The following is an 18,952-nucleotide window of genomic DNA, read 5'->3' on the forward strand; positions in this document are numbered from 1 at the left end:
ACCTCTATATGCCTATAATCATAGGATAATAGAATCATTTAGGTTGGGAAAGAGCTTTAAGGTCATCAAGTCCAACCACTAATCTAGCATTGCCCTTTCCACCACTAAACGATGTCCCAAAGCATTGCATCCATGCATCTTTTAAGCCCTCCAGGGATGGTGATTCCGCCACGACGGTGGGCAGCCTGTTTCAGTGTTTGACCACCCTTTCAGTGAAGATTTTTTCCCTAATATCCAGTCTAAGCCTCCCCTGATGCAACTTGAGGCCATTCTCTCTTGTTCTATTGCTTTTTACATAGGAGAAGAAACCAACGCCCACCTGCCTACAATCTCCTTTTAGGTAGAGAGTGGTAAGGTCCCCCCTGAGTCTCCTCCTCTCCAGGCTAAACACCCCCAGTTCCCTCAGCCGCTTCTCATAAGCCTTGTGCTCCAGACCCTTCACCAGCTTCGTTGCTCTTCTTTGGACACGCTCCAGCACCTCAAGGCCTTTCTTGGAGTGAGGGGCCCAAAATTAAACACAGTATTTAAGCTGTGGCCTCACAGGTGCCTTTCCCTCCTGTATCCCAGTTTTCCTCCTGTTTTAGCAAAATCCGTATTTCAGTTGGCATTATGGAAGGAAAATGCAATTAATTCACCTAAACACTTCAGAATTCGAAGAAAATGGCTCGCAAAGCTCAGGAACAAGCATTTCTAAGCCTCTGGTGTGATAGATCATATCTTCTCATCTGACATGTACGAAGCTAGAACATGTAACTAGGTTCCATAGATGTATCTCTTTTTCCTGTGTTTCTACTAGTGCTTGCATTATATGGTTCTCATGTATTGCGTGCACTCAAGTGGCCTGAGTATTAGTCTTCTAGGTGGTTGATCACACTTCTGGGTGCTTGAGGGTCATGTGCTACCTTACAAATAAGTTAATAATTTAGAAGTTGCAGGTATTTCTGACAAAGGACTAGAGACAATAAATTTTGAGTAAAACAAACAGTGCTGAAGGCAAAATTCCTGATTTCACTGCAAGTAATCGTATTGTCTTTCGCAGTATTATAAAGGATGTAAATCAGTCTGGAATTTTCTGTGTGCATCTATCACAGCACTGCATTAACAGTGGGTGTGTGCCTACACATCATGCTGAACCATCCTGCTGAATTCAAGCAGCCCAGACTCAGCTATCCATGGCTATTAATGGGACATTTTTGGCCCATCGCTCCAAACCAAATTACCAAACTCCAAATTAGATTCATCTAATGTATTTAGTATTAAATCAAAAGCAATTCCTCACAGCACCATTCCGTTAATTAATCCATAAAAATGGTTATAATAATACAAAACAAATGCTTTTCCAGATCCTAAACATGTGACTCTAATCCCTACAAATCCCCATTTGCTGCACAAATAATTTTTTCACCCTTCAGCTGTTTTTTTTAACTTGTCAGAAGTGCATCTGAACTCAGATGGATTCATTTGTGCCCTTCCCTCTTCATACACTCCCCCTGCAAAGAGCAGTTTATGTGAAATAAAACCAGCCTGCTGGATGCAGCACCATCTATGATTGGGTTCTAGAGGAGAGGAGGTTTTGGCAGCTTTCTGTTATAGAAGGGAATATTTAAGCAATAAAACTGTTTTTAAATTTTAAGTAAATTTAGTGCTTTAAAAGCTGCCAGACATAGCACTGGGAACTAAGGCTTTGCATGGAAATGCATGGCACGCTCAGAATATCAACTGGCAGCAGAAGCTGGGCCTGTCCTGCCCTTTCAGACGTAGTTCAGAAGCTCAGTTGGCGCAGGATTAGCTAGCCACCCTCCTGATGTGACAGAGTAATTCAGGCTCTTCTCCCCGCTCGCTTCTCGACTGCTCAGCCAAGTCTGGGAGCAGCATTAGTTTGCCTCTAGGAAAATCGTGTAGGAGTGCCCTTTTCTCTGACTTTTATAGCCAGTCACAGAAGAGCCTTTATTCTTACTTTTATCAGAGAAATCTTCAAAGAAAACAAGTTAATTTATGGTTTCCTGTGGAATCAGTTAGCTTAGTTTCAAAATGTTTGTTCTGGGAAGGATAGCAGCCACCAGAAAAGCTTCTTTCTCCTAAGGTATGTTTTCTATTTCCCAGCAGGAATTTGAGGGTACCTTTAGTCATTTGCACGGATATGTTCTAAGCAGCATTCTAGTGGAGAGTAAATTAAAACAAGGGACTCTTTACATCTCAGTAACAATACACTGTACTCCTCCCACGTGATTTCCCATCTAAATGCTACTACTTCAAAATGTATATTAAAGTAGCGATGCTGTTTAGAGAAGATATAAAGGCAGAAAAAAGGATACTGAGCTGAGTACTTTGTTGTAAGTCTTTTGTTTCCCTTCCAGAGGAAACAGATTTGATTCAAAGAATTATGACTCTAATCTCCCAATATTATGGTTTTATAAAATTAATTTTGTGATCCATTTTCTGATCTATGATTTCAACCATTTGTTAAAGCAGAAAGTATTGAGCCTTGGACCTAGCAGTTGGTATATCAGCCATTGCCTTCCCTGTCCTCAGAGGACTGTAAAATGTTATGATGACAATCTGGCCTTGTTAGCATAACTGGTCTTTCTGCTCTGTTAGGTTATTCTAAAGCAATATACTCAGAGAGATTCTCCTTCTGCACGCTACATGCATTTCATACATATATATCTATAAAAACACATATGCATACAAAGACAACTTTGACAGAACATCAAAGAGCTCCCCTACCTATATCTTCATTATCTTCTAATGACCCTGGAGGGGGCTAATATGATTTATATATTTTTGAGTAATATTGTCTGAGCGTTAAGCAGCTCTTATTTTCTTTGTTTGTCTTGACAGCATTAGTCTTAATTAATGTTGCCAACATCTTTCCTGACATGCTACTCTATAATATTTTTTCATTGATATTACCTGTTATTGGAAATTAATTTCTTTCAGTGCAAGGCTGGAAAAGTGAACTCAGAAAATCTGTTTGAGTGAAAAGCTGCGCTCCCACCCAGCTATACATGAGCTCTCTGTTGTTAAGCCTGATACTTAACAAGGCTGGGGCGGGAGTGTGGGTGACTTTCCCGGGAGCACCTAATCTTTCATCACTGTACAGCCCTGTGCATACATGTCTCATTGGCAGAGCACATACCAGCTAACTCACTTGAAATCAGCATCTTTTCTCCTTTGTGTTTTTCCTTTGTTATGGAATCTATGACTTTATAAAGTCCTCGGCAGCAGTCACAGGCAGTAGCACATTTGATAAATCTGCTGTGTCTATCATCAAGCATCAAGGTGAGCGATGCTTGCTATCACTTGCTGTGTTCTCTGCGACAAAAGTTAACTGCATCAGAACTGATTACCTTAGCTCTGCCAAAACTATCTGAATACTGAAAAGGATAAGGGTCCTAGTGTGAAGTCACTCGAAAGTGACTAGTATATAGATAATCAATATAGGGTGCTGCCTTAAAATGTAATATATGTGGATGTATGTTACATGCTAAGCTGCAAATAATATGGAAGCATAATTTTTTTTTTAACAGGGTTGTTAAGTCATGTGCATCTATAAAAGGAAGCCAAACTTGAGCAGAGATGTCTATTTGGTTAACATTATTAAATGGAATTTTTTAATACCTCCAGGTCATGCATAGCATTCATCCATTCAGTTAATGTCGAAGTAGTTGGAGCTTTCAGTTTTTGTATAAATAATCCTTAGCAATCAGCAAGGCTTTTAGATGTCAGCAAAGGAGAAAATCACAAATCTGTTCCATGTACTGCAATATAGTAATTGTGATGATAATGATAGAAATAAGCAGCAAAGAAAAACAAGACTGTATTGCCATCTTGGGGTTTCTGATGACAAAACAGGTCTTTTCATTTTGTTGTCAAAATTTAGCCATACAGTTAAATACGTCACATGCTCTCATATGAGAAAAAAAGAATTTCTAAATTTTCATGTTCTTGAAGGAGGCAGCACTGTATAAGCAGGTGAACAGAACTTTGTCTACACTGGTTCACCTACTGTATCTTAGTATTTAAATCCATGCATACTAGCACTTTGGTGTATTTTTTGCACGAAAGTCTGATTTACTGTGTACAGCTGTGGGCACTTGCCGTTAAGCCTTTATGGTGCTTGTGGATTTAAACTCTTAATTCAGGCAGAGATTTAGTTCCTGTTAAACATCAAAGCTAACAAATATGCTTGCATTTTTAGCTAGCGTTGCCGCCACCACCTAGAAAATGCACAGATAAGTGAACACACAGAAAGATACGAGAAGGAGTGTAATGCTGAGATTTTGTTCATTCATCTTTAGCTGAACTCCGTTTTTTCCAGTATCTGCATTTTTACTGGAGGAGAGTTAAGTCCTGTATTTTGGCTCTAAGGAAACTGGTTTGGCAATATGTGAAAGAATTCACCTTGGGATCTGGGAAATTAGGCAAACACAGCAACACCAAGAAACATTCTTCTGGACAAAGTATCATATACTTAGCTGTAAGAGCACACTAATCAAACAGAAAGGGCTAAACCAGCATGAAAATCCACTACTATGTATGCTTGTGTTGTCTCTGCTTTTTTAACTTGATATATAGGTGGACCCACTGTCCCTCTTGTAATCCCGCATGGACAAGGCTAATGTCCTGCCCTGCACCCCCTGCTTCTGTCTCTCTGCATCGGGACACTGGCCATTAAGAACAGCCTGCTTTTTAGGGCCAGGTTTTGCACGTGAGGTCTGTACTCTGTGGCCTCCTCAGAAAATAACCTGAAGGGCAAAAGACCTCAGCATTCCTTGCTCTCAGTTAGTGAGAGGTGCTGTCTGCAGTCATCAGCATTCTGCTCCTGTAACCTCACAAAAATCACCTTGGTTTGATGCTTGCTAAATAATACATGCATACTTTTAATAAAATTTTCACAGTCGTCACATCCCTAGTAAGAAAGCCCGAACTAGAATTGTATTAAAGATAAAAGAAGTCAAGCAAAACAGTAATATGATGCTAGAGTCCCTCAAACCGCTGGTTTATAAGTGGAAGTGATAGAAGAATTTTGAATCTGTGGTAATTATTGTCCTCCTATTTTGAAGTACCAATGGACCGCTATGCTCAAAAGCAACTGTCACATACACAAGCTGTTATGTGTGTGCACTCAGGCCCCATCCTGAAAACAATTGTGAACTTTTTAAGATATATGGCTATAAGCAGCCCCACAAAAATAAATTAAAATATTCAAATGCATAAAATGAAGGATACTGAGCTGTTTTACATTTTTTTTTACGATTGATTTATAAATCATAATACTGAAAATATGATTTGATATGTCAACAGTTTCTCAAAATTTTCCACAAATTATTCTTTAATTTCAGTGAAATGTCCATTTATTTTTAGTTTTAGGCAAATCTATTATCAGTTTGTCTTAACTATTACCATTAGACAATTATTTAGAAAGATCATCTATGACTGTATACCCCTCGTCAGACACTTCTGTTTTATGACAATATATATTTTTGCTTGATTTTTTGCATTTTTGGTGCTGAAGAATTCTTAACTGTTATTTTATTCATTTTTCAACAATACACATTCCAATGCAATTTTCCCTGCTCTTTTCTTTAAAGTACATCTTTCTCTTCTCTTGGAAACAGTATACTCTTTATATTTCTGGCGTAAGTCTTGGTTTTTTTCATGTGAAAACCAAAGCTAAAAGCAAGAATCCATTTCTATAACCTATCCTATGATTCAGTATCTTTTTGCCTTAAAGACACACTGTTCTCTTGCTCATTCTGAAACTAGTGATTTTCTTATTGTTATTTATGCTTATGCCACGTATTACATTCTCTAATTTCTGTTATAGCTTCACACTTTCTTAGCTTTTCATCACACACTGATTTTGCAGTGTGTCCTTGTTCATACTCCCATAAATTACTTCCACTCCAACTGTAACTGTTCCTGAAGTGCAGGTTTTTGACAATCTCTTGCTGAATAGTTTTCATTTTCTTACACTGCCTTTTCCATAATTAATTTAAAAAGTTCTTATACTTTCTGAATTTGCTCTTGTGGATTCATTTTTACTCATCTCTTTTGTTCCTAAATTACTTTTGATTACAAACTGGATTACCCCATGGTTTCTGCTGGATTGTTAGGTACAGAACTGTCTGTGATGCTTATAATTAAGGTTCCCAAGCGCTTTATATTTTTAAGACCCAGTTTTCTGTTGCTCCCACAGATTGGGCCGAAATTTTCTTTCTGGATACCAAGTTTCAGTAAATTACAGTAAAATATATAGTATTTTCAAAGTCAAGAATAAGGAAATGATTAGGCACCAGAATAAATACAGTTTGGACAACTTAATCAGATACTTTTATGTATCTGCTTTTTAATAAAATCTTTAGTCTCAGGTTGCATGTGGTTTCCCCTAAGGAAAGCTTCCTGACTTAGTACTGAAGATGGATTGTACTTGAGGAATGTATTTATCTTGTGCAGCAGCTGAAGCTGTTGGCTACAAAAGAACTGATCGTGTGAAATGAGGGGGAAACAGAAGGAGAAGTGGGTTTATGAAGTAATTATGGGAATAGGTGTAATGGACAGAGACAGAAATTGCCAGAACAAAAGGGCCTGGAAGTATCACTCTGAAATTAGAAGACAATGAAAGGTGTGTACAAAAGAGGGAGAAAACTGAGTTACAAGAGGAAAAGCCTCAAGAAATAATCCATAAATAAGGGAAAATATCAGGATAAAGCATAGGAGGAGACTGTCAATGTCGGCCCTTAGAGCCACCAATGTCTAAGCCATACCACTTAGAGCTGAGGAACTGAGTGAATCAACCAGATAGGCTATATGAAAATCACATTTCACAACTCTAATTCTGTTAACAAGAGTACCACAGTGTCGTGGTTTAACTGTGATTTAACAGACAGATATTATGTTGGCACAAAATGTTGTATTGAAAATAATTCGAAGGACTTACACAACATAAAAAATGGCTGGGGTCTGAAAAAAAGTAATGAAACGTGTAATACTTTTGCTCATATACAATTTCATGTTTTACCACTGAAAGGTAATATAAGAGCAAAATTTCTTGGCCTGAATCCTTCTTTCTTTTATTTAGAAGTAGAGAAATCCTGCCTTTCTAAAAAGCATGTTTGCATCACAGCCGCTGTGCTTCAAAATACCTACAATCCAATATCTTTGAAATTCTGTACTAGCAGTTCAGTGAAACAGACAATCATGTTGTGTCACATTACAGAAACTAATGTAAATAAAGGTAACATAAAGCAATAAAGGATGACATCAGCATTTAAGCAAAGGAGTAGTGCACAACATATGAGCAAAAGCAAGATGTAAACAATATGATAACTCTGTGGCATCACTGTACCTACTAGAACAGTTATTTTGCCAGTTTGAAATTATCTTAAAGTGAATGCTTAGTTCATAATATCATGCAATATTTTCTTAAATGTTATGAGGGGAGGCTTGTATTTATAGCTTTGCTACACAGAGATGTTTTAAATGCACACTACAGCCAGTGCATGTACCAGAGTAGCTATGGAGCAGCAAAAGCAGCATTATCAAATACCACTGAGCACACTCTGGTGATTGAGCATGACTCGAGGCAACAGATTCCAAAGAAATGTCACCAGAAACAATTCTTTAATGTAAACTTACCAATCTGTGCAGATCAGTGGGCCTTATTAAGAACTGCTGAACCTGCTGCCCTACCAATGCTTTGCTGCTTTCTTATTATTCAGTGATAAAGTAAATAAATTGGCAGAATTCATCCTTTTTAAATTGCATGTTGCTTAGAATAATAAGATTCCTTTCATCATTAGCCCTCAAAAAAACTTCTTGCAAATAATGCAGAGCTTCTTTTAAATGTAATGTCTTGATAAGCTAAATTGTTAAATGCTAGATGCCATGGAATTACTTTTGGTGTTCTTTAGAATGAATGCTTATTAGCATGTAAATTAGCAATTTAACCCTCTTTAAATTGGAAAAAAAACCATGGGACACCTAATTTCATAGTTGTTAATGATGGTCCAATGACTGTAAGATATTTCTTAAGCATTTCATTACGTAAGGAATTACAGAGGTATATTATCAGATCTTGGCATTTAAGACATAGTAATAATCAGAATGTCAGTTGGAGGAAGTGTTCTTCATTAATGCCTGCATTATTGTCCTTTCCATTCTTCTCAAAGGATATACTTTTTAATTACTGAGGTTTTACAACTGATTTTTCAAACGGGAGGAATGGGTGATGCAGTGGAATGGATGGTTTATTCAAATAAGAAAGGAATCTGAAGGATTAGATTTGTAAAAATGATTGTGCCAAACAGCTAACAAGTATGAAATTCTGCCTGAAAATATGTTCTAGAGTTTAATCTTGTAAAACTCCCCACCCAGAACATGAAGAAACTTATTCTTGTTTAATTATATTTGGACAAAAGCTGCAGTAATTCTGGTTGAAACTCAGCATCTCTGGTTCAAATAATTTTCCATTATTTCAAACTTTGCTTCCTTTTCAAATATGGATAAGAAAAAAATTCTCAAAACCGAATTAATTAAAACATTCTGTTATGGCTGATTTAACAGAGCAATTACAATTTAAACCAAATAAATTTTGAAACACAAGACTTTCTGAAACATTCCATTTAAATAAAAATTGTTTTTGAGCCAGCCGTACATGATTTTCAGACTGAGTAAAAAGGAGTGATTAAAATCAACATATTCCTCTTTGGTTCTCAGTTCTGAAATCCTAGTACATGTAGTACATAAGATACTACTTAAGAAAATGGGATAGCTATGGAGAACCTAAATATTTATGTTTAGATTATTATTCTCCTTTTCAGTTAACCTTTAGGGCAGTCAGGCTGGAGTTGTGCCTGTATCTTTTAATAAACAAGATAAATTATATTGGGCACTGCTGTCCTCTTGTTAAATATTTGTATTCAGATGTTTTTTCTACTTTTTAAAAGCCAGTAATGTGGACAGAAGAAACAGAATATACAGCTTGTTTTCTGCCTGCTTCTATGTAAAATGTTACCATTCATGCAAAAATGTTTATTCACCATGAACTAATAAGAACCAGGCAAGACTGAATACAGATTTACATTATATTTCATGTGCCAGCTTCAAGACTGGCAAACATGGGTACTGTTGCTTATAGGTCACATATTTCCACTTTTTTGGGGTTTTGGTTTTTTTATGTTGGGTTTTTTTTGGTGGGGGAGGTTTGGTTGGTTGTTTTGTGGGGTTTTGTTTGGTTGATTTGGTTTGGGATTTGGGGGTTTTTTGTTGTTGTTGTTGATAAATCAGTATCTGGAATAACTGGTCTTGCATCAATAGTGAGGTGATAGGGACAAAGCACTGCCAGATGCTGTGTTTGTCTTTGATTACTGTCTGTTCACAAGTACTTCAATTCATATTTGCGAAGGCTGTGTAGAGTAAGGGACTGTTCAGCCAGATTAAGGAACCTGTTGTGCAGGTTACAACACAGCTGTACATGTTTTATCTGGGGCAATTTTGTGCCATAGTCAGCTTTTTGGAAATACTGGGCAATGAGCTTTGCTACTAAAATTTCGTAACTCCAAATGTTCACAGAAAAATTGTGTTTCTGTCAGCTTCTGCATAACTTTTGAACAGTGCTGTCTTGCTCATATCTTTCCCTCCTCTGGAAAAATAATTCTTGTAATCCCATTGGCATCCACAAAGTATATCAGGCCCTATGAACACCTGTCTAGAATCTGCTTCTGTTATAGTTCTGTTCATTTTTGACTGTCTGCACCTTCCATGCAGTAATTAACGTGCAGGAATGTAGCTGAGCAATTGATTCCTGTGGAGCTTTAAAGTCCTGCTAATCAACTATGCTTGTGTTTGAGGAACTGTGCAATGTGCCTTGTACATCTTTAAGGGGCATTCATAGCAGAAACAAATATTTAAAAGCAAACCAGAAATATATCTGTGCATCACCAAGACAGCAATAAAAATAGTGAGATTAGTCATTTATTATCCTTACTTAGTTAAAAGCATTAATTAACATATTTTAACATGTCTCTAAGGAAAAAGAAAGGAGGTAACCCAGACTAATTATCATTTCACAGCTTTTGCAATTTCTTAATAATTAGGCTCCACCAGGAGCTATTAAAAAGATGAGGGCTCCTTAAACACCTTCTCAGATTAAATCGCAAGAGAATATCTAGAGAAATATAGACGATGGTCATGTGAATACCAAAAAAATACATTATCACAGGTGTTGGGACAGTAAAAACCAAATGTTTCCTGAACAAAAAAAAACCCAAACTGACAACTAAACACTTGTTTATCAGGAAATTTTAGAGTAGAATGAGGTAGAGTAGAATTTTAGAGTAATTATTTTTGGAGTAGAATTGTTTTGCAGGAACGTGAGAAGATGAAAACCATCTTTTGTTCAAAAGGTTTACATAATTTAGTTTCAGACAGGTTGAAATGGTTCATAAAGATTGAAATGCTTTGCTTCGACAGTGTTACTTTAAAAAAATACTTCTAAAATTTCTTGTGTAGTATTTAAAAATACTTGTAAAATATTAATTGTAGCATATGCACACATATTCACTATTTCTGAGATAAATGATGAAAATTATAACTTTTAAGGCATTATGTCTCATTGCTATTTAGATGCATTGACATCAAGTCACTTGGAAGCCCTTGAAATTTTCATTTTTTTTAATAAGTTTTCAAAATGTTACCCCTCCCACTAAGACTAAAAGGTAAAGAAAACCAAATGTCAAAATTCCTGCAGAGCAGAAATTCTGGTTCTTTAAACAGGTGTGTAAGTATAGAGGAATTGATGAAAAATAACCTGGAACCCTGTGGGATGCTTTATGTTTGTAGTTGGTGTTTCTTTGCTTGTTTTCAGCCCTTAACATGTTGATGGATGCTTAAGGCCTGCTTCCTTCAAAACAGACACTTAAATACTTTGCTCTCTATTTACACTTTCCATTTAGCATCTGTGGGATTTGGCAAGGTACTAAACTAAACCATATCCAGCAGAAGCAATATAACCTATTGCTTGTATTCTGAACTGCCCCGGATCTCCAGTCTCAGATAAAGATCTGCTTGTGTGAATATCAAATCATAATTGAGAAATTATTTGGTACAGTGATATCGTGTTTAAGGGTAAAACAACACAATTTATTAAATAACATAGTTACCAGTATTTGTATAGAAAAACATTGCCCAAGAGGTAGAATGTAATTTTCACCTTTTGAGGAACCCAGAATATTCAGATTAAAATCATCTTGTTCTTTACTTCAAAGTAAAATTCAGACTTCTCATCAGCTCCTAATGACCATCTTTTCTGAGTTCTGCATTACTTTTCTATCATTTGAGGCTGGGTTACACCAAACATTCAATTCATTGACGTAATTGTGGCTCTCAATAGCCCATGTCAGATTCTGGTTTTCCTTTCCATCTTGAAATTTAGCACAGCATAACGTCCCTATGTTTGGTTTAAAAAGAAAATGAAGATTCTTGCCTGCAATTTGAAAATAGTCATAAATTGGACCTGTACACATACAAAACAGCAAGTCGTAGCCTAGTAAATCTGAATATGTGGCATGGACAAGTGTACAATAATTGTTACAGAAATTTATAGGAAATTAACACTTTATTATTCCTTGTTTATTTTTGCACAAGTTCTTTCTAAAATTTAAACCAATAATACTTGGACAAACAATGCAATATTTCTTCAGGAATTAAAATGATAATGTATGATCTAGTTGCCCTACTTCTCCTTGTCTCCAGAATAATTTACAGTATTAACTCACCTGGTCTGAAGAATATAAAGTCACTATCACCACATTGTTTCTGTGTTGGTGCCTATTTTAAGAGGATTGTTGTTCCATTTGAGCACATAAACTCACAATCTTTCTTTTTTTTTGCAAGAAATAATTATAATTCAGGGGTGTAGAAAAGTATGGATTGCTGGAATAAGAAACCATGGCATAAATAAAAGAGCAACTTTTACAGGAATAAAAGTTTTCTGGGAAGGAGTAGTAGAGCAAAGCTTGCTTAAAAGGTTTTTTGTGTCAAGTGACAGGAAAGAACTTGACAAGTGACATAAAGTATTTCAGAAGTAGTGAGTGATAGAACAGCTTTATAATATTTAAAACGTCCACATCTACGTGAAAAACTAGATGTGTGTTTATAGCATCATTTGGTGTAAGAGTTAATACAAACAGACATAGTCTGGAGCATGGGTAAGAGGGGAGAGTGGGACATTAAATGTTACTCCCATAGCTCCTCAGCATGCCAAGGGAGAAGTAGTTTGGGATTGCTCTTATAAAAGTGCACAAGGCTCATTTCCACCCCTTTTCCAATGGAAGGATGTCAAGTTGCAGCTCAGTGATATGTTACGCACCAGTGGGCTGAACTACATCTCTTGACCACATGCTTGCTTTTAGCTCCCTCTCTTAGTAAAAGCCTCAGACACTGCAGGTTGCAACAACAGTACGTTCAAGAGGACACAATACAAACAACAAATTGCAAATAAATAATATTATAAGCACATGGCAATAAAAAGGGTGGTGGATAAGCCAGAATATCTTTGCCTTTATAAACTGGAAAATTAGGACATCGTTCCCTCTGCAGTTTGGTCGTCTTTTTCCATGACACACTGAATTTGCTTAGGAAGTACCTTATTGCTTTTGCTGTTTCAGAGGGAAATGCTGCTGAACTGGGAAGAGAGATGAGTAAGTCAAGTAGAGGGAAGAAAGGACACTAAAGTCAAAAGAGGCAGCACACAGAATACATAATAATGATGTGAGACAAATTTGGGAAAGAATTAAATAAAAGAAAAAACATGTAATCGAAATACCTTATTTTAATCAGTATAATTTACTGAGATGTGTTCTCAGAAGACTGTCTCAGATAATCAAAGGCTAAACCAGGCTATTGCAGGAGTGAATTACCCTTTGAAAAAAATGGGACATCTGTTCATCTCTTCCTGTAAATAAACCATAGACTGGAACATAAACCACTAGTCCAATCCCATGCATGAAGAAATTAAAATTAACAGATCATCCATCTGAATTTGCTGCCTCCATGGGCCTCCCTTCTGTCAAGAATAGCGCAAAAATACTTCATCCACATTGTGGGTCTCCAAAAGGCTGATCTTCAATCTATACGTTATTAGCATTATGGTGATCAACATAGGCATGCAGGAAATTAAAAAAGCAAGTGATTGTATTTAGTAAATGTAAAGAAAATATTTGCATGCGTTTGTATAAATAACAAACTGTTACACACACTTCTTTAAAGGAATCTAGTTTCATAAAGGTGAATGAGCTTGCCAAAATGGACTGGGAGGATGAATTCAAATGGAAAGGTATGAGAGAGACCTAGGAAATTTTGAAGAGCACTTGGCAGATGGTTTAAGAACCCAAATCCCACAACTGAAAAAGACCAAATAGGTTATAAACAGCTAATCTCATTTAGAAAGAAAGTCAGTGCTCTGTGTCTTAAATTTATAATAAAGGAGAGAAAGAAAAAATGGCTGGTAAAGATCATAAATCAGAAGTGAAAAAATTGGAAAAGGTGATGGAGAAAGTAAAAAGGGGCAAAAAGAAAATCTTTAGTCATCAGAGGTGAGGGCAAGAAGGTTTCTGAGTGTATATTGAGAACATAAAGAATCTTCTGCTCCAAATAGAAATGAATTACTTGTTAGCAGTGATGTAAAAAGGACTACTCAACACAGATTTCTGTTCTATACTTGGAGCAAACCCAGATGATTTAGTCACATCTATGCTGTTTATGATGACTGTGAAGTACCACTCTACCAATAGCTAAAAAGGATATTAAACAACGTAATCTAGAGTTAAATATTTTTATATCAGCAGGTTCAGGGGACTACCTTTTGAAGTATAAGGAAAGAGATGGCTATAAACTGTCCTAATAGTTAATGTTGATTTTTAATAATTCTCAGAGCACTAGAGGAAGATGCATCAAGCTAGAAGCTAGAAAATGCCATGCTAGGATTTAAAAAGAATAAACAAGAAAATCTGTCATCCTGACATTAGTGCCAGGGAAAATACTGGCATGACTGATACAGGACTCTGTGAAGTATTAAAGAACAGTAATGTAATTAATGTTGTTTATGTAAAATAGATCTTGTCAAAGTAACTTGATTTTATCAATTTATCTGTTAAAACATAGCGAATCAGGATGTCCCTTGTCTTGTGTTATTGAAAAATTTTGATCAGGTGATTACAAAAGTAATTTGTGGCCTTTTCTTATTGACAAAAACCGCAAGGAAAAGTCACTTATTAAACCTGTTTTACTTTGAGCAGGCATTTTGTTGTAGGTTGCTAGATTCCTGGTTACCTTTAACTCTCCTACTCCAGAACAGATCAGTCTACTTTAAGCAAATGCAAGAGAGAGAATATTTTGTGGAAAAAAAACAGCCCCTAAAACCCCAAACCAAACAACCTAAAGTGCTTTTTATTGATAGCTATTACATCCTATTAGAACAAAAACCCACCAATATTCCACTTCCTTGAGATATTTGATGAGGCTTCTGCATATAGCTGCCTTTAATATCCTTAATGCACATATTATTTTTCACTATTTGCTCTGACCATACATTTTCATCTAAAGTGCATCTGAGTGGTACCTATAAACAACACCTCCAGTGCATATTAAAATAACTTTTTTTAGTGATGAACTTGTTCTCTGGTACAGCACTTCAGTCTGCTGATTCAACTGTCCTTTGTGTAACCCTATGCACATAGCACAATAGTTTGTAACAGATTTATCCTTTATGATTTATTGTTGTTCCCTCAGCACTACCGTATTTATCAAGAATCAACTGGTTGTACAGGTAAATCAAATTTAGGCTTGATTCAGATGTCTGGCATCTTTCTTTTGTTTCAATGAGCTTACAAAGAGTTAATGAGATAAATATATATATGTATGTGCTGATTTAGCCTCCTCCATGCTCTTTTCAGAAGTCACTCTATCTCTTTTTACCTTCATTTCTTTATTTCTAAAATGATATCATTGTAAAGATACCTGTTTCACAAGAAGCCTGAGATCTGTCTATCTAAAGTGCTGCATGAAATCTACGTATGGTCGTTTTTACTGTCATTTTTGTTACTCTGAAAGTCTGAAGACTGCATTGAAGAAAGTTTGAGGTGAGGCTTTGGACTCACCTGTTGAATTCTTGGACAATCCAGACTCTTGCTCTTTTCCTGAATATGTAGGTGATTTTGTATTCCACCTGCTACGGTTAGAACAAAGAAAAAAAAAAGTGGTGAGACAGGATTAAAAAAGATGGGGAAAAGGCTTATATACTTTTTGAAGAAGATTACAAGAAGTACTGAAAGTTTTGAAAGGCAATAGTCTTGCGCAGGGTCTGTAATACCCGTTTCTTTGCTTTAAGCTGTTTAAATCAGAAGGAAAAACAAATAAAATATATGAGAGGATGTTTTTTCTCTGGTTAAGAAAGCAAACCCAACACCCTGACGAGCAAGGTCATACGTGGACGTGCAGTGAAGATACAGTCCCTGCCCCAAGTTTCTTATCATTCAAGTGTGTTGCTTTTACTAGGTGGATTACTCTGTATTCCAAAGTGGCACGGAATATGTCTAATCAAATTATACAGTGTGCAGTCAGCTTGTTGGAGCATATGACAGTAAGTTCATTTGAACTGATATAAACATGGGTGGTCAAGTGGAGCATATGCTGGATCCACAAATAGCTCAGGCCTTCAGATGAGTGAGTTGCTGCCACAAAGTGCCTGTTCTATCCTCTACAGAAATGGCCCCCATGAAAACCATCTGTTTTAACTTTACATGGGGAACCTCATGAGCAGTACAAATGGATGTACTTTCATCCAGCAATGGCTGAAATCAGTTTAATTAGCAAAAATTCTTGCAGATCTAGTTGAACAATAAGAAGCTCCCACAGAAAATACACAGGTGCACACTAGTAGGTCTTCCCAGTCACTCCCGCTAACAATATTGAATCTGTAAAGATTGACTATAATATAAGCTACTCCAAAAAATTATTAGTATCACACACTTCAAAGTGATCTGTAGCTATTTAAAATCATAGAATCATTTGGGTTGGAAAAGACCTTTAAGATCACTGAGTCCAACTGTTAACACAGCACTGCCAAGTCCACAACTAAACTGTGGCCCTAAGTGCCACATCTACATGTCCTTTAAATACCTCCAGGGCTGGTGACTCAACCACTTTCATGGGCAGCCTGATAAATGAAAATTTATCAGCCAGTTCTTGAGTTTTGTATCTCATGTTTAATTCCTGTATGTATTTGGGGGATTTTATTTACCATAGTAGAAGGAAATCCCTTTGCTGCTGTTTCCTCCCCTTTACTTAGAGAGCTAATACCATAAGTTTCAGACATAAAGTCTAAATTATGTTCTCTAGTAACTATCATTCTCTTTTGATGGTTTGTGTGAATTCATTTTACAAATAACGTAATTGGTTCCAGTGTTAGGGTTACAGGCAAGAAAATAATTACTGAAATTCACTTACCTTTTTTTCCTTATTTAACCCTTCTATGGTGAATTTGTTTAGAACTTAAGGAGCTTTTCAGCATAGTAGAAATCAATCTCTAAAGCCTATCAGGCACTCAAACACTCACATTAGTCCATGGACTTAGATTCAGACAAGGCTCTCTAAATATGACAGAAGATGTATACCTAATGCTGACTGAAGAAAGCAGAGGTATATACTATATTTTTACCTGCGGCTGCAAATGCATTACAGAATGATGAATATTTTGGAGGATGCATTGTGAATGAGACTGTGGGGGAAAAAAAGTCTAAATGTAAGTGGAAAATATCCTTTAATTCATAATAACCTGCCATTTTCTAACTTAATGCATGCAAAATTATGTTTTCCCCCAAAGCTGCCTTCTATTTACATCAATGCAGTTACACTACTGTGAATAAGAAAAAGATTTGCTTCTTGGTATACTTGCAGCAGCAGTTACTTCCTCCAGCATCTAAAGCAGTTATACTGAGAACCCTTGTTAGGCCTATATGATGGGATGAGCATGACCCCTGGCAGAATGCTCAAAATGAGAAGTAAAGCTCTCCCTCAGTACTGCGTTCTCATGGTCCTCAGACTGTGAGACAGTGAATGAGAGAGCAATATAGAAAAAGTGGTTCCTGAAGCCAGAGACCGCCTGGAGAATGAGGAGTAGCAAATCTGGCAGAGAAATGCAGATTATGAAAACCTTCTCTGTATTCTTGGCGATTATTTATAAAAAAAGCCCAGATGTCTTCTTCAGCTTTCTATTACATGTGCCAAAAGTGCACTAATTCAAAGTACTCTTAAGCAACCTGTAGACATGGGTATTATCTATAGCAATGAATATGTACAAATAGCACCAATTTCCTCTATCAAAAGTCTACATATGAGATAGAATCATAGAAGAATTTGGCTTGGAAGGGAACTTTAAAAGTTATCTAGTCCAGCTCCCCCCTGCAATGAGCAGGGCCATCTTTAACTAGATCAGGTTGCTCAGAGCTCCATCCAGTCCGACCTTGAATGTTTCCAGGGATGGGAATCTAGCACCTCAGTGGACAACCTGTTCCACTGTTTCACCATCCTCATTGTAAAAAATGTCTTCCTTATATCTAGTCTAAATATACCCTCTTCTGGATTAAAACCATTACCCCTTTTCCTATCGCAACAAGCCTTGCTAAAAAGTTTATCTTCATCTTTCTTATAAGTCCCCTTTAAATACCAAAAGCCTGCAATAAGGCCTCTCCAAAGCCTTCTCTTTTCCAGGATGAACAGCCCCAGCTCTCCCAACCTTTCCTCGTAGGAGACGTGTTCCATCCCTTTGATCTTTTTCATGGCACTCCTCTGGACCCGCTCCAACAGGTCCATGTCCTTCCTGTGCAGAGGACTCAGAGCTGGATGCAGTACATGAGAGCAGAGCAGAGGCATAGAAACACCTCCCATGACTTACTAGGCACACTTCTCTTGATGGACCCCAGGATTCAATTGGCTTTCTGGGCTGCAAGTGTCTGACTTTCCATCCACCAGTACACCCAAGTCCTTTGCAGGGCTGCTGTCAATCATTTCTCTGCCCAGCCTATGTTTGTGCTTGGGATTGCCCCAACCCAGCTACAGGACCTTGCACTTGGTCTTGTTGAACCTCATGAGGTTCACACGAGCCCACATCTTGAGCTTGTCCAGGTCCCTCTGGATTGCATCCAGTCCCTCAGGTGCCTCAGATTGGTATCTGCAAACTTGCTGAGGTTACACTCGATCTCACTATGTCATTAATGAAGATATTAAACAGTACTGGTCCCAATACAAACCCCTGAAGGACTCCACTTGTCACCAGTTTCCATCTGCACATTGAGTCATCAACCACTACCCTCTCGATGGGACCATCCAAACAATTCCTTATCCACTGAACAGTCCACCCACCAAATCCATATCTCTCCAATCTAGAAAGAAGGATGTTGTGGTGGACCATGTCAAAGACCTTACAGAAGCCCACATAGACAACATCTGTAGCTCTTCCTTCTCCACTGATGTAGTCACTCCATCATAGAAGGTCATTAAGTTGTTCTGGCAGAACTTGCCCTTGGTGAAGCCATGCTGGCTGTGTTGAATCACCTCCATCTCCTCTATGTGTCTTAGTATGGCTTCTAGAAGGATTTGTTTCATGATCTTCCCAGGCACGGAGGTGAGGCTGACAAGTTGGTAGCTCTGAGGGTCCTCTTTTCTACCCTTTTCAAAAATGGATGCTATGTTTCCCTTTTTCCAGTCACTAGAGACTTTATCTGACTGCCATGACTTTTAAAATATCATGGAAAGTGGCTTGGCAACTACATCAGCTAATTCCCTTTGGGGGACTCTGGGATGCATCTCATCAGGTTCTATAGTCAAGCTCTGCAGGGGGATCTGGACAGGCTGGACCAATGGGCCAAGGCCAGTTGTATGAGGCTCAACA

The 18,952-nt window shown here is 37.3% G+C and overlaps 1 protein-coding gene and 1 long non-coding RNA gene across 5 annotated transcripts in view; one reads left to right on the plus strand and one right to left on the minus strand.

Moving 5' to 3' along the window:
• ZNF804B (zinc finger protein 804B) overlaps positions 1-18,952 on the plus strand; it is a 272,987-nt gene that overhangs the window by 207,177 nt on the left and 46,858 nt on the right. The window lies entirely within an intron of this gene.
• LOC308063085 overlaps positions 1-18,952 on the minus strand; it is a 384,803-nt gene that overhangs the window by 155,722 nt on the left and 210,129 nt on the right. The gene's annotated exons all lie outside the window — the stretch shown is intronic.

This window comes from Falco punctatus, assembly GCF_963210335.1.
Source record: "Falco punctatus genome assembly, chromosome: 4".
NCBI classification, from domain to species: domain Eukaryota; kingdom Metazoa; phylum Chordata; class Aves; order Falconiformes; family Falconidae; genus Falco; species Falco punctatus.